At 38.6% G+C, this 14,253-nt stretch overlaps 2 long non-coding RNA genes across 2 annotated transcripts; both read left to right on the plus strand.

Annotated features, from left to right (window-relative positions):
* The first annotated feature begins 2,792 nt into the window (after window positions 1-2,792).
* LOC133867640 (uncharacterized) lies at window positions 2,793-11,581 on the plus strand. Its single transcript, XR_009900126.1, has 3 exons — window positions 2,793-3,109; window positions 4,000-4,028; window positions 11,328-11,581. It is a non-coding gene; the product is annotated as an uncharacterized LOC133867640 (long non-coding RNA).
* Window positions 11,582-12,444: 863 nt separating this feature from the next.
* On the plus strand, window positions 12,445-13,840 carry LOC133867990 (uncharacterized). Its single transcript, XR_009900261.1, has 5 exons — window positions 12,445-12,621; window positions 12,736-12,881; window positions 12,999-13,091; window positions 13,265-13,366; window positions 13,511-13,840. It is a non-coding gene; the product is annotated as an uncharacterized LOC133867990 (long non-coding RNA).
* The last annotated feature ends 413 nt before the right edge of the window (window positions 13,841-14,253 follow it).

Here is a 14,253-nt window from a genome sequence, read left to right on the forward strand (position 1 = left end):
GCATGGTCCACTTGGTCGTGCATCTTGTGCGTGAAGGTAGACTTAGTGGACCCGTACAATATAGGTGGATGTACCCAGCAAAGAGTTAGAATGTGAATATATAATAATAATAATAATAATAATAATAATAATAATAATAATAATAATAATAATAATAATAATAATAATGCCAATTTATTAATTATTTTGAAATTTAATGACAATATCTAGAAGCCCTTGATGTTGATTGCATGTGTGTACACTGTAGGAGCCTTGGAGGGTTCAAGTCTAATGTGCGCAATAAAGTGGCTCCTGAGGGGTGCATTGCAGAAGGGTACATAGCGACCGAGTTGGTAACATTCTGTTCGAGGTATATAGATAACACACCAACCTTCCACAATAGACCCCAAAGGAATCCTGATGGTTCAAAGGGGGCGAATACACGGGTCACCCTGAACCGTTTGACATTGATACAGATTCACCGTTATATTATGTTCAACTCTAACGAGTCCCTTCAATTGTGGATGTAAGTTGTGTTTATAGCTACTTCGTGTTCAATTAAGTTGCTGAATAATAAATAATTAAAATAGCTTTTGAGATGTAGGATGCACATGGATACGCTTAGGCGAGCATGCAATGGGGCCGTATTACGGACGATTGTTTGGAAGCTCAGCATCATGAGCAATTCTGCGAATAGTACCATGCATATGTAAGAATAATTAATGTAGTGTTTAGATATATAAGTATATATTGATATATATATATATATATATATATATATATATATATATATTTATGGCAACTAACCAAATTAAGTAACTTTGCATTTTCCATTAATTGTAATACACACATAGGTCAATTGATTGGACAATCAAAGTAGGCAAGAAATGGGACAAAAATTGGTTATGCGTTGTAGAGGGCTGAAGGAGATAGCTGCCAAGTATAACAGGTATGTGGTCAATGGCAAACTATTTCGCACTCTTGCACAAGATGTAGGAAGGAGGACTCAGAATAGCAGTGTATGTGTACCGACCGTTGATGGCGAAACGTACTACGAGAAGTTAACAGATATAATTGAAGTCAAGTACTATGACAAGACTAAGTACGTCCTATTCAAGTGTGATTGGGCAAACACCACGAGGGATAGGGGGTACAAAATAGACAACTATGGCCTAGTGCTTGTCAACTTCAATCACCTTATCCACAGGGGAGAGCTGATTACTAATGAGCCTTATGTGCTAACTTCTCAAGTTGACCAATTCTTTTACGTTGAAGATGAAAGGAATCCAGATTGGGCTTGTGCTGTAAGAACTAAACCGAGGAACATGTACGACGTAGGTCAGGGTCAAGGGCCTAATGATGCAAGTGCAACCTATCATGAGTGCTAGCTGCTCGTGTCAACCAATGGTAGGTCAATCGATTTGCAGGATGAGTTTGACCATGACAGGCTCGATTTAGCTCCGCTAGAAGCGTCTGTGAATGAATAAATCTTATTTGCTGGTACAATTCACATAAATTCTATTATATCATTTGTAAATTATAGTAATTAATAAGTGCATTGATCAAATGGTATAAATCTCTTTGTCAAATTTGCATGTTTGTTATGAATATATTTATTTGGGCAATTATACGTACTAATTAAAATATTTGGGTGTCTAAATGTATTTTGCAGGTTTCAATGACTTAGAGGTCTAAACATTGTGCGAATCGGGGCCCACGCATGCCCTTGTTGTCTATGTCGTAGGGGTCACAGTTTAGCATTCAATCAGGCCCTGTAGCGCCCCAGATTTTAAGTCATTAAATAAAATGTCTTAAATTAGAATTTAAGACTGAATAAAATAGACAAGTTTAGAATTGACGTTCGATCCACAAGATTCAAACGACTTAATATTGTAGGAAACAGTATTCATATCCAGCTGTTAATAAAATACGTGGCTTTAAACACGATATTTTAATCCCCAATAAATAATAAGGAATACATGAATATTTATGAAAATAAAAATTCATTGGTCTTATTATTTATAAACCGTAATTTTATAAATAAAGAATAATATTATTAAACTCTAATAATATTACAAGATTATTAAGCGGATAGACTGAATTATTCAGTAGACTAATTAATATAATAATATTGATGAATAATATTATTGTGACATATTTACTATGTTTAATATTATTGTGTAAAATATATATATATATATATATATATATATATATATATATATATATGGTATATATTTATGGTATTATAATATTATTAGTACAGTAATATTATAAATGGAATAATATTAACAATGAAATGAACTAGACTCAAAACGGACTTAGATTATAATCTTAATAAATTAGATTAAAATGGTAAAGATCCGATATGAAAATATCTATGGTAAAAATGTAAATAGTAACTTTTGAATAAATATCTACAAATTAACTCAGATTAATCTAACTGAGATAAAAACTAACTGTGGGTTGCAAAAATATCTAGTGATACTTTACTAAACTTAATTACTAAGTTTCATGTGAAATATCTTATCTCTTTCTTTTATAAAAACCGTACACCCCTCTTCATTCTTCCGTATCTTTTCTTTTCTTCTTCTTTCTTATTTCTTCTTTCTTCTTCTTTCTATTCTTCGTTTCTTCTTTCGGTTTGCACGAGACAGAGAGAGAGTTGAGAGCAGAGGGAGAGAGACTGATTGAGTGAGAAATCGGGAGAGAGAGAGAGAGAGAGAGAGAGAGGGATTAGAGAGAGAGACTGAGAGAGCGGAGAGGGAGAGAAATCGGAAAGATCGGACTCGATCTTCCATGGGTTGACGCCGACGACGCGATTTCAGGCGAACCAGTAACCTGATGACCCGAGCAACCTGCCAGACCCAGAGAGAGACCTGAGAACCTGATCCCAGCGGACCAGGCGAACAATGCACATAGCTGACGAACGGAGACCAACAGTGGCGCGAATTCCAACGAAACCCAGGGCATTTCCGGCGAACATGTGCGTTGAAACCCATCAACCCGAGAAGAGCCCCGATCGTGAAATCCAGAAACCTGAATGAACCATGGAGGACTGGTGAGCTCTGGAGACACGATCTCCAGCGACTTGGAGCTGATTTTCGGTGAAATCAAGAGAAATTTTTTGGTAGATTTCTCAAGAACTTTCAAAAAGTAATTTCTTTAGTATTTTTGTGTTGTTTGATTATGGATTTATAGGTATGTAATTTTTGTGAATTTAGGTATAATAAACTAGTGGGTTTGATGTGTTTCGATTACTATGATATTGCGCATTTTGGTTATGTTTTCAGATTGAGTGTAAATGTGTAAATGCACTTTTAACCGTGTCCTTTGTATTTTGGTTGGATGAAAATATATGTGGTAGATTTAGGTATATATATATTGTGGTCTATAGGGAATGGCCAAAAGGGTTGGGGTAGATTTTATGGTTTTGTGTTAAAGCTGGATTTTCTTTTTAGCCGTGTTTCCTGTTCTGGTTATGTGTATGTGGGCTGGGAGTGATTGGTTTATGTTCTGAAATTAGGTACGCTGTTTCGCTGTGATTTCTTTAATGTTATGTCGGTTGAAATAATTGTTAAAGTTTGATGTTTTAAACTGGATGAGTTGCTGATTTTGGAATGGTTGTGATGTTTTCATTATGTTCAAAATTATAGAAGTTATTGCTGACTGCGTTGGTATTAGTTGAATTAGGTTTTAATTAATTAAATGTTAATTGTAATGAAATTGGCATAGAATGAAAAGTTTAATGGTTGCTTCGCATTTTTAAAGTGATTTTATGTATGGAGTATTGTCGGATGAGTTTTAGTGTTTTTGCAGAAAATAGGTTTAGGTATTATTATTGAAAAATAATATTGAGACTTAGCCATGTTATGTTAAGTAATAATTAATGTAGATGATGCTCCAAACATAATTGCTTCTATGTATGCATATATGAATGATTAGGGCTCACGTTTAGGCATAAGTTTCTAAAAGTAATGATATTAACCTTCTATGCATATATATATGTATTTGATGCAGATGATGAACTGCGATTGCACAAAAGGGCTGTAAGTATAAATTACTTACTGAGGGTAGTACTGGATTTCAATACTGCTGTGTTTATATTTTATTTTAATTGGATGTGTGTGAATGATTATTGCATACTGTGAATAATCAACCTATTAATATTGGGAGCCACGTTTCCCAAAGTGAAAAACGAAATTTGACTTCTAAAATAAATAGGCAAGTGTGTGCAATAGTGTGCAACAAAATATCACAATGCGGAATTTAAATGAGACAGATATTTTGTTGACGAAGTGGAAACTCAGTTAAGAGAAAAACCACTCTGGGGCAGCCAAACCCAGGATATCCAATATTCAGAAGACAAAGCTAGATACAAGATAGTAACACTCACATATACCCGATGCAGTGGTCGTTCCTTGCTCTTTAACGTGTAACCCAATACGAACGCTTCCCAACAATGTCTCCTACCTGAAGGGGTCTTCAATGGAATCCTTCACCTTAGGGCCAACCCCTAAGATAGACTTCAGTTGTAGCGCAGCAACAACACACTTGTAATGGCTTCAGAGGAAACTAGATCAGCTCAACAATCTACTTCCCTGAGCACTTGTGGAATTCAATACTGAATTCTTGCAGTTCTCAATGCCCATGGGCCTCTATTTATAGGCTGAGGTGCAGAATGGGCGACTGCTGTAATATGTACGGACGCCGTCCAGACGGTGAACCTGTGCCGTCCGGATGGACACTAGTGCGACAGGATTTTCTAAGAATTTTGCTGAAAATCTTTCTTGTTTAAGAGCCGCGTCTGGATGGTGAGACACTGTCCTCCGGACGGTCGCACGTCCGCTGCAAGTAATTTCCTTATAAGGTTTCGCACGTCCGGACCATGGGGGATGAGTTTCCGGACAGCTGAACTTCAACACGCAATTTCTATATCTGCTATGCGCGCGTCCGGACCATGAGGGGCAGGCATCCAGACGGTTGAATTCGAATCGGCAATTTCCATATTAGTTGCACGGGCGTCCGGACCAAGGCTGACTGACATCCAGACGGTGATATTTGAATTGCGATTCTTGCCTTATATATGAGCGCGTCTGGATGGGAAACCACATTGTCCGGACGGGTATATCAATCTTCCCTTATTCTGAACTTGGAAAGAATCTGAAGCTGAATGATCACTGAGAGGTGTCTGAACGGGCTGTTGAGACGTCCGGATGGATACAGGCTGGAACAGTAGCTTCTCGATATAGTAGAGGTCTGGATGGAAAATACACGTCGTCCGGACGGATGATGCTTGTTCTGACTGGTGTCCGGAAGGTATGGTACGTCATCCGGACGGATGGAACAGTGGTCAGATGGGCATCCGGACGGGATGGCACGATGGTTCGGACGGCTGGCAGGGAACCAAAAACTTCTGTCTTGAAAAACAGTGCAGAATCACTGAACACTTCTGAATAGTGGAATCCCTATTGAAAAGCATCTTTATTTATGTTACTGACTTGATGAATGTCCAGGCGTTTCACTAGGCTGTTCGAACTATAAACTCGGTATCCGACTTTTGCTGAGCTGTAGACGTTGCAAAGTCTTCTTGGAGTTCTGAAATTCCTTCTTGATGCTTGTGACACTGATCTTTTCATGATGGGGCTCTTTCCATATCAGATAACAAACTCTGAATATCTTGAAGACTTTGAACTAAACGGCATCCCTATGAAAGCAGTAACATTACATAATAGTGATTTTTGTCAACAGAATGCAGCCAATCAAAATACTAACAAACTCCCCCTTTGGCCATTCTAGGACAAAAATCACTAGACCGGTTAAAAATACATTCCCGGTCCAAAACTAACATATTCTCCCCCTTTTGGTCCCAGAGGGTAAATCAGAGTATGACAAGGACCACAGTAATAAAATACTCCCCCTTGATGTCTCAACAGGACAAGGGTAAACAGAGTAATAATATTCACAGAAAAAAACACGTTCTAAAATCCAAAACAATAGGAAAATAGAGAAGAGTCTGCTAATGGCCCAAAAGAGAGGAACATAAATCCTCCAAGTACCAAATCCTGCTGATCCACTGAAAACAAGCAATGGAGAGGAATCCGTAAGAGTTGGATTTGTACTCCTTCGGCTTCTAACTCAGGAAGTCGGGAACCATGGGCTGAAAACCTTCAATCTCTTGACTTTGCAAAGCCTAAAACTGGTTATCTGCAGATTGACATCCTCTAAGCAACTGGTCTGCAAGATAAATGAGGAGATTCATCACTAAATCTCTAACTGATGCAGATCTGAGGGAGATGCTACGGAAGGCTATGCATGAGCTGGGGAAAAAACTCATCTTAAATCTTGAGACCCTTGGAAATTTTGAACACATGACCTCAAACAAAATTAATTTTCCGAAGGGTGCATCTGTCAAACACTATGCTGGGAGCCGCTGGATATTGTATTCCTGAACCAAAACCAATCAGAAATATCTCCAAAAACATTATTAGATCATCTTAGTTCCAAAAATAATGTGGTATTTAGGACGGCTAACAAATAGATGCCAAAGAATTGCAAAAATAAAGATCGCAATCCAAATGATCCAGATATATCAATATCAACCCAACACATAGACAGAATAGGATTTTCATGCACACTATCTCAAGAAAATATCCCAACAAACATTCCAATATTCTAAAAGCATAAAAATTAAAAGAATAATGGAAGATACAATGAAGATCATGGAATGAGAAGAGATGTGTAAAGAATGCCAAAATCTCGGGAGAAATCCACGAGAAAAACACACAACATGCCATGATAAATTAATAAAAAAAATGTAAAGATGTGTGTATGGCAGAGAAAAGAACGCAAGTCTTAAACCTGTAAAGATCCTGTCTGGACATGTCACTTAACCATCCGGACGGCTACTGCTAGAACAGCGTATGGCAAGACTACGCTCGTTCGAACATAAGAATAGGTCCGTCCGGACGCTTCACACTGAACATCTGAAACTGGAGAAAAATATGCAGAAAAGTATTTTTCCATAAAGTTAGCTTCAGAACACGCATGTATAATAAACTGATAAAACAGTCAAATAGCATTGCAAAAATATGCAACGATATAAATGAGAGTTAAGTATTCAATAAGCTTAAATTTCTCTGCAGATAGAAATTTTAAATAGATTACTCAACTCATGCAATGCGTGTGTGTGTGTGTGAAGACTTTTCCCAAAAGGTATGAATTTAACTGATATGACAAAAAGCAACTAGATTTTCTAGATAAGAGAGAAAATCAATGAAAGATCAGTCAAAAGTCAAATCTTATAACTTGCTAGGGCCTAACCACCCTCATCTGATACACTCCCCCTAAGATGCATCACATAATTGTTTTACTTGTACCATGAAGGACAAGGTAAATTTTACTTGCACATAAAGGGCAAGGCATATTGCACAATTCAGTACATAAGCAGTGAATATACAATTTTAAAGCACATAATTCATGTGTTTTACTGCTTGAGTCTTAAGGTGCTGCAACCAAGAGAGAATGCTAGAATTTTTAATCAAAAACCTCTTCTCTTATCTAGAATTTCTAGAAGCAAAAAGTCAGAGAAGGAAAAGATGTACCTTAGGGGAGTCTTAGATAGTGCACATTTTCATCGCATGAGGAAAGTAACTATCTATCATTAAGATGCAACATGAAAACTTAGCAGATATCATGCATAAACTCTCAATCATATATAAGCATATTTAATCAATGCACAATGAACTGAGATATCAAGCAAAAACACATGCAATATCTGAAAAGCTATCAAAAGAAAAAAATAAAATTCCGCATCTTCTCCCCCCCCCCCCCCCCCCTTTTTTATTTTTTTTTTTTATTTTGTTGAAAACCAATATATAGAAAAACAACAAAGACATGCTTATGGAAAAGGAAATGACATCTAATCCCAGCATGTAAGGTAAAACCAAACTTGTCCTCATGGAGAGAGGTTTAGAAATACCAAGACAGAGAAGCAGCCGCCCGACGTGCTTTAACTGTCATCCCCAAAAATATCTGCAGATGTTTCTCAAGACAACAAGAGAAAATATAGGGGACAAAATAAACAGTTCCTCAAATAGAATGCAAGGCATGAATAAGATATGACAAGGTAGACAATGCAATGCAATGCAAACATACCTGACATGCACTAGGATTTAGGAACCAAAATCCTAGGCATGGGAGACTTCACCTTTACTAGGTGAGTCCACTCCCTCTCAAGGAGTGAATGGTCCCATCCTTTCTTACCCATACCTTCTTTTCCTGTGAGGCAGGGGTGTGAGCCATGTCCCAATTGATTAGTTTGAGTAGGACATGCTTCATCATGTTGACAAGCCCTTCATTGGTCTGATTCTTCTTGGACTTGTGAGTCTTCACTTTGACGCATTCGGCTTTGACGTGGCCATACTTACCATAGTGATGGCATCAAGGAGACCCTTTGAGGATAATGCCGTTGTTGCTGAAAAGCATGATGAGGCTTGGAAGGTTTGGAGCTAGACTTACCTGTCTTTTGCTCTGATTTCTTGATCCGAGGCTGCTGATGTCGGATCTGAGGGCAGTGTGGCTTGATGTGTCTAGAGACACCACAATGATAGTAGGTAGGCTGACTTCATTTGCTGAAATGCTTCTTGAAAGGCTTTGCAATTTTAAGATTAGCATTTTCACAAACAACAAAGTCCTTACCTCTTTTAGATATATGCCTCCTATGGGGTAGGACATATTTGTCTGAAGAGGTTTTCTCAACAACGCCCTTTTTGGAATCCTCCTGCTTCTTCCAAGGTCTGTGGGATTTTAACAGATAGCACTTTGGTCTAACATGACCAATCTTCCCACAATGATGACAAATAGGAACAAACTTACCTTGTGTTCCTGAATCCTTAGAGTTAGGCTTCACACAGTTATTTAAGCATGAATTTATGGAACAAGCTTCATCTACTATCAGAGGCTTAATATCAATAGAATCTAATTCAGAATCAGAAGCATGTGAAGTAGAAGTACTTAAATTATCAACAGTTAAATCAGGCTTGTTAGAAACATCTGAGTGAATACAAAGCATGCTCTTCAAATTATTACTAGAGAATTTTTCCAATTTATTCTCAAGTGCATCAATCATATTAAACAGCATGGTATTCTCAGATTTTAAAGAGTCAATCAATGCATGTGATTCAGATAACTGAACAATTAAAGACTCTTTTTCTTGCTTCACATTTTTAAGCTTTTTATAAGAAATTTTAGAATGTGGAGCATTCTTCAATTTATTAAAAACTTTAAAAAGCTTAATATCAGAATCCTCAATAGATAACTGAGAAGAATTCATGATAAAAAGGTGTAATAAAAAATAGAAGTCAAAATAAATAACACTCAAGAAATTAATCTTCTCAGAGTGTAACAAGCTCTGATACCAATTGAAAAATGAAATTTGACTTCTAAAATAAATAGGCAAGTGTGTGCAATAGTGTGCAACAAAATATCACAATGCGGAATTTAAATGAGACAGATATTTTGTTGACGAAGTGGAAATTCAGTTAAGAGAAAAACCACTCCGGGGCAGCCAAACCCAGGATATCCACTATTCAGAAGACAAAGCTAGATACAAGATAGTAACACTCACATATACCCGATGCAGTGGTCGTACCTTGCTCTCTAACGTGTAACCCAACACGAACGCTTCCCAACCAGGTCTCCTACTTGAAGGGGTCCTCAATGGAATCCTTTACCTTAGGGCCAACCCCTAAGATAGACTTCAGCTGTAGCGCAGCAACAACACACTTGTAATAGCTTCAGAGGAAACTAGATCAGCTCAACAATCTTCAAAATAACTTCTCTGAGCACTTATGGAATTCAATACCGAATTCTTGCAGTTCTCAATGCCCAGGGGCCTCTATTTATGGGCTGAGGTGCAAAATGGGCGACTACTGTAATATGTACGGACGCCGTCCAGACGGTGAACCTGGGCCATCAGGACGGACACCAGTGCGACAGGATTTTCTAAGAATTTCGTTGAAAATCTTTCTTGTTTAAGAGCCGCGTTCGGATGGTGAGACACTGTCGTCCGAACGGTCGCACGTCCGCTGCAAGTAATTTCCTTATAAGGTTTTGCACGTCCGGACCATGGGGGATGAGCGTCCGGACAACTGAACTTCAACACGCAATTTCTATATCTGCTATGCACGCGTCCGGACCATGAGGGGCAGGTGTCCAGACGGTTGAAGTTGAATCGGTAATTTCCATATTAGTTGCACGCGCGTCCGGACCAAGTCTGACTGACGTCCGAACGGTGATATTTGAATTGCGATTCTTGCCTTATATATGAGCGCGTCCGGACGGGAAACCACATCGTCCGGACGGGTATATCAATCTTCCCTTATTATGAACTTGGAAAGAATCTGAAGCTGCTCGATCACTGAAAGGTGTCTGAATGGGCTGCTGAGACGTCCGGACGGATACAGGCTAGAACAGTAGCTTATCGATACAGTAGAGGTCCGGATGGAAAATGCACGTCGTTCGGACGGATGATGCTTGGTCTGATTGGCGTCCGGACAGTATGGCATGTCATCCAGATGGATGGAACAATGTTCATGGGCGTCCGGACGGCTGGAAGGGAACCGAAAACTTTTGTCTTGAAAAACAGTGCAGAATCACTGAACATTTTTGAATAGTGGAATCCCTGTTGAAAAGGATCTTTATTTATGTTACTGACTTGATGAGTGTCCAGCCATTTCACTAGGCCGTTCGAACGATAAACTTGGGATCCGACTTTTGCTGAGTTATAGACGTTGCGGAGTCTTCTTGGAGTCTGGAAATTCCTTCTTGATGCTTGTGACACTGATGTTGTCATGATGAGGCTCTTTCCATATCAGATAACAAACTCTAAATATCTTGAAGACTCTGAACTAAACGGCATCCCTGTGAAAGCAGTAACATTACATAATAGTGATTTTTGTCAATAGAATGCAGTCAAGTAAAATACTAACACAAAGGTTCAGGATGGGAATAGTGCCTGAACCAAAAACCCTAATAATTCATATTGATTGGAACGTCTCTCAAAGTGCTAGGAAAGTGACATGGAACGTACTCTACTAGTGCGAAAATAAGCTAATAAAATGTAATGTAGGGGGGATGGCCCTGAGATAGACGCTAATCGAGTGACGGCTCTAAACGAGTGGAGTACAATGACTATATTGAACTGTTTAACACTTTGCATAGAAAACTGTCATCTTATCATTATGTTATCTCTATTCTTTAAATAACGCATAGATCATGATGTTCTTGAATGACAATTAGCTCACTTATGGAACTATGGGGTTGTGGTAATAACCACCGTCTCATAGATGTTTACGCAGGTTCTGAAGATTATGGATTGGATTAACTGCTAGCTTAAGAGTTCTAAACCTAAAGTCGTTAGGTTTTAGTGCTTTGTACTTATAAATGTTTGTACTATTTTGTATGTAACATGTTTAGGAATTTACTTTTATTTAGCAAGTTTCCATGTATGCTTTCGTGTCATATGTGACACATGTTTCTTTGTAATTAGTGTAAAGGACATTAAAGGACTTTTAATAAATGTCTAGAGGAATTTCAGTCAGCTCAATGTATTGTGTTATAATTGCCAAGTTTTTATGTAAAAATTATATTCTGCTGCTATTTTATAATTTTGATGAAGTCGTAACGTTACGTGTAAAATCGAAATTTTCACTTACGTTTTTTTTTGTAAAAAACGGGTCGTTACAGGCCCAACTAGTGATTATAGACCACAGGTGTGGCGGGGTACCAGGTAGAGCAAGGGCAAGGCGGCCTCCTTGATTATTCTTGGTTGTCCACTATGCCAGCTTGTATCCAGCTTCTATGCCATCCCAACTGGGGTTTAATTCTTAGGTTCACTATACCGGACCTGTTTCATACCCATATTTTGGAACCATTCCATACAGACCGTACCCCTGGTCCTGTCCTGCACCATGTGAGACACAGGACCCTGCAGGGGTCCAGCTGTCACCTCCAGGAGGGAGCCAGATGCCTACAGCAGACGACACCCAGATGTCTTCTCCGGACGACACCCACATGCCACATCCAGACAACAGCCAGATGCTGCATCCAGACGACAGCCAAAGGCCACCCCTGGATGATAGCCAGATGCCACCTCCGGATAGGAGCCAGCATGCACATCCGGAGGATGGGGTCCACAATGCAGCAGCCGATGACCCTGTGACCTAGCCCTTGCAGACGGACCAAATGCGGTTGATTGGTAAGTACATATTTTTACAAATATATATATAGACACACACACATACACATATATATACTTTGTAGTTAATAAAATAATAATATACATTTTTCATTGTTATTTTTTTAATGAGTTAAGTATTTCATTTTCTTTGGTTAGGTTATAATCCGGATGGGAGCATGTATTTCCAGGTGATTTCAGACCTGAGAAAGAATTGGGTGCTCCCGGTGGGAAAAAAGATTGTACTAGAGTACAATGTTACGACACAACCAGTAGGATGTAGTGCAAACCGATTTAGGCGGCATATAGCCAAGATAGTAAGGAGTAGGAACTATGTACATATGCATGACGAATGGCGAAAGGTAGATAAACAGATAAAGCTGGACATGTGGGCGGCTTTGATGGTATGTTTAAAATAGATGTTTATTTAAATTCACGTCCGTGTCGATTTAATTTTTTTTTTTTTTTTGAATTATGTTTTTGGTCAATTTATCAACTTAATTGTTAAATTGTGCAAGTGGAGTTCTATCTCCCAAAAAATGTAGATCTGGAAAAGGCACAGCATGAAACGTTCTAGGATATGGGACGTAAGCATAGGCAGTGGAAGCATAAATTAAAAGTCGCGCTTGATATTCAACCGGGCGATACGCCATCAAGCATCCGTGTAAGAGTGGATGCACAGATGCTTAATTATTATGTGTATTTTCATTTATTGTTTAATTAATTAATATTTAATATAATTGTGTCAATGATTAAATATCTCAAAATGTTCATTGTGTAGGAGAATGCTGAACGGATGAAGCGAATGCAAGAGCTGAATGACACTCCCCAGTGCTTAGGATCAAAAAGCTATGCCAGGTTCACACACGATGAGGTATATATATATATGTGCACCAACTTGCTCTCTCTCTCTCTCTCTCTCTCTCTCTCTCTCTCTCTCTCTCTCTCTCTATATATATATATATATATATATATATATATAATTTTTGTATCTAAATTTACTTTAAAACAAGTGTTAATGTTTATGTTTTTTTTGGATGTCGACAGGCAAGCATGTCTGGCCATGTTCCGACTTGAACAGAACAATTTGTCAAGACGCATACAAGGAGGGACGGGAGTTACCCAACCGAGTGTACGAGGGAGCTATGTGTATGTTACTGATCACCTTGTTTAATATTTATAAGTTATGTGTGTGGTAAATTATAAATTTACTACAAACATCTATTAGGTGCACTAGCATTTACTAAAACATACAAGAGAGAATGACACAGCTTATTCCAAACGACCCTGTAGATACACATAGCGTGACTGAGGGCACGGTGCGATGGGCACCAAATGATGCGTATGAACAGGTTATTGGCAGGAGAGGGTTTGGTAAGTTCGGTCGAATGTTTTGCCTGTACCGGGGATGGCACATTCATACTACACCCCTTCTTAGACCCCGATCGTCCAGGCAAAGGCAAAGTTCCTCCGCACAGGAAGAAAGGATGGCATTGATGGAGATCGAGTTATGGTTCAAAAAGCATCAAATTGAGCCTTGGAGTTACGGTTGAGCAAGATTGAGTCGATGATTGCCTTAGAAGTACGTCCCGCGACCCAAGTTACTCCGTAGTCCCCAGTGCCAGACGGGACTTCGTCTAGTGGTTCTATAGGTTGATGTGTCTAGAGACACCGCTTTTGGGGATGCCTTCGTCTAGTGGTTCTATAGGTATGATTACGTTTGTGTAAACTCTTTCTTTGGTCAATGCTTTGGACTTGATATGCATGTAGCTTATTTTATTAATGTGCTTTTTATTTGTAGGTAATGCGACGTCCGCTGGGTAGCCGTCGCCCCTTGAGCAGCTATCGCACTCACTCGTTGTGCAGCAGTCGCCTCATACAGCAAATTGAAGAAGTATGCCATGTTTTTTGTTAATGTTTTACGTAGATGTTTTCTAATTCTGTTTTTTAATAACTATGATGTTTATTTCATGTAAATTTGTTGAAATTGCTGTTTTGATTTTGAATTGTTGTAATTATATTGTTTATATTTTATG

Source organism: Alnus glutinosa, chromosome 5, assembly GCF_958979055.1.
Source record: "Alnus glutinosa chromosome 5, dhAlnGlut1.1, whole genome shotgun sequence".
In the NCBI taxonomy this organism is placed as follows: Eukaryota; Viridiplantae; Streptophyta; class Magnoliopsida; order Fagales; family Betulaceae; genus Alnus; species Alnus glutinosa.